Genomic DNA, 2,621 nt, shown 5'->3' with positions numbered 1-2,621 from the left:
TATATTGTCATTATTATTATTGTTATTATTAATTTGCCTCTACGGCAGCCACCAGCAATGATATTTTAAAAAATGCTATCGCTCTCATATTTACTTAAAAATTTATTTTTTTAATATTTCTTTCAGTCATTTGACTGTGGCCATGCTGGAGCACCGCCTTTAGTCGAACAAATCGGCCCCAGGACTAACTCTTTGTAAGCCGAATACTTATTCTATCGGTCTCTTATGCCGAACTGCTAAGTTCCGGGGCCATAAACACACCAATATCGGTTGTCAAGCGATGGTGGAGGAACAAACACAGAAGCACACATATATACAGTTTACTTCTACCAAGTCCATTCACAAGGCATTTTGGCCTGCCTGAGGCTATAGCAGAAGACACTTGCCCAAGGTGCCACGCAGTGGGACTAAATCCGGAAACATGTGGTTGGTAGGCAAGCTACTTACCAGGCGGCGACTCCTATATATATGTACATATATAACTGTATGTATACACGTATGATCTGTCTGCATGGGCGTGTCTATAATTGTGTGTGTGTGTGTGTGTGTGTGTTTGAAAGTTTTTGATAATTAAATTCGTAGTGACTTCAAAGGTGCCCGATGAAGGCAACAGCCGACAAAACTTCGAAGTAATTGTGAATTGAATTAACTAAATTTACATTGCTTCACAGTAATAATGATGCCACCACCCGCCTTTCTAACAGTTATTTTTAGATACCCGTACGCTCTTTATATAGAGTACACACTTGTTATTCCTCGCCACTACTCCACAGATGGCTGTTGCATAAAACCCAAATGGATTTGTAAGAGGCCAATGTAAATGAATATTATATCCACAAATCGCAGCCATCAACCGCAGATAAATATAAAGTTACCCATGTACGTACAAATTTCGCAGACGTACGCAATCAATGACTGCTTGCATACTCTCACATATTTATGCGAATCTTCTATTGCATAAATACAACCACAGACACACGGAGACCAACCTGCATGCATACATACATACATACTAATCTTGAGAAATTAGGCTTCTCAAAACCAAACAGAAGAAAACTAATTCGAAGACTACAGATCCAATCCATCACTGGAACTGTAAAAATCAGTAACATTTAAATATATATACGAGCACGTATAGATATGCAGGAATATGCATCAGAATACTTACATAAAACTAAACATACAAATCTGTACATATACATACATACATACATACATACATACAAAATACCCTGTTGATGATGTTGAAATTCCAATGATGGAGCCTTGAGTCTAGGTTAGAAACCGGTTCTTTCCTTATTGGCAAGATATCTTGAAATAAAACTGAATAAAGACACATACATGCATACATACATACATACATGCATACATACATACATACATAACCTACATGTGAATCACTTGTAAATATATAAGTTAAAAAAACGTGTACCGTGATATACAGAAGAACGGATGGTGACGGTTGGAAACCAAACGTTTTTTCACAGATCCTCTAAATCAGAGACAACTCGGAGGCGAACAACCACAACCACAACTCAATTTGCAAGGAAATCCACCCACCGACTCACCCACCAAATAAAGAAATTTAAAAAACTGTCATTTAGGGGAGAACAATTAATTGATAACGACAGTCATTCTCGCCACCACTCTGTTTTATTTTAGTTTTTTTCTCTTCCTTCTGAAAACATAAAGAAACACATGAGCACAGATGTATGCGCAAAGGTATGTAGTAATATGGAGGCAGTCAGTCAGACATGCATACGTATATTTTTATACAAACATATGCATGCACTACAACAGATGCACATGCAGATTATCTAAAGCTATATATATATAAAGAGAGACAGACAGACAGGCAGAGGTATTATCAGGGGTATGAGAGGAGAATATATATTTATTTATTTATTAACCACGTGACTTCCATAGGATTGCGGCCGACTGTATAAGTAGCTAAGATATTCCGGTGATCTGATGAGCTAGATTTCTTTATTGTCATTAGTTTGTAGATATAGAATTGTATTGTATAATGCTAAGCGCACACATACGTGTAGGGATAATTTCTTGCATGCTGAGATTAATACAACATGGAGAAAGCTATGAAAGAGACGTAATCCTTTGGACGTTACGTACTTAAGGAATATATATTCAGCTCCCATTACGCCTGATATTATACTTTGTATTCTCCTCAAAGTATACTACTTTTACTCAAAATATCTGAATTTTCAGTTACATGGACACTTTATTTATTCTATTTTGTAACATGTGGACTGATATCCGAGTCCGTGAGAGGAGCTTTCTGTGATAGCCAAGGGATTCTCTGAATCCACATCTTATACAATACTTTATCTATGGGTGTGTTTGTGTGTGTGAGCGTAGCTCAATGTATATATAATAAAAAAATATATACACATACACATATTTAGAAATACACAGACATGAATGTGTGGAAACAGACTTGCTTCCACACCATATGACACTGGATTCGGTCCGACTGCGTGGTAATTTGGGCAAGTGTCTTCCAATCTAGCCTCTGTGCGACAAATTCCTAGTGAATCAATTTGGCAGGCAGAAGCTGGAAGAAGCCCATCCTATATTTATATATATGGATATATATATATATA

The 2,621-nt window shown here is 36.9% G+C and overlaps 1 protein-coding gene across 7 annotated transcripts in view; it reads right to left on the bottom strand.

The window, feature by feature from the left end:
* LOC106880643 (homeobox protein Hox-C9) overlaps positions 1-2,621 on the bottom strand; it is a 402,026-nt gene that overhangs the window by 87,070 nt on the left and 312,335 nt on the right. The window lies entirely within an intron of this gene.

This window comes from Octopus bimaculoides, chromosome 17 (genome assembly GCF_001194135.2).
Source record: "Octopus bimaculoides isolate UCB-OBI-ISO-001 chromosome 17, ASM119413v2, whole genome shotgun sequence".
NCBI lineage: Eukaryota > Metazoa > Mollusca > Cephalopoda > Octopoda > Octopodidae > Octopus > Octopus bimaculoides.
This window is presented reverse-complemented; position numbering and strand designations above follow the sequence as displayed.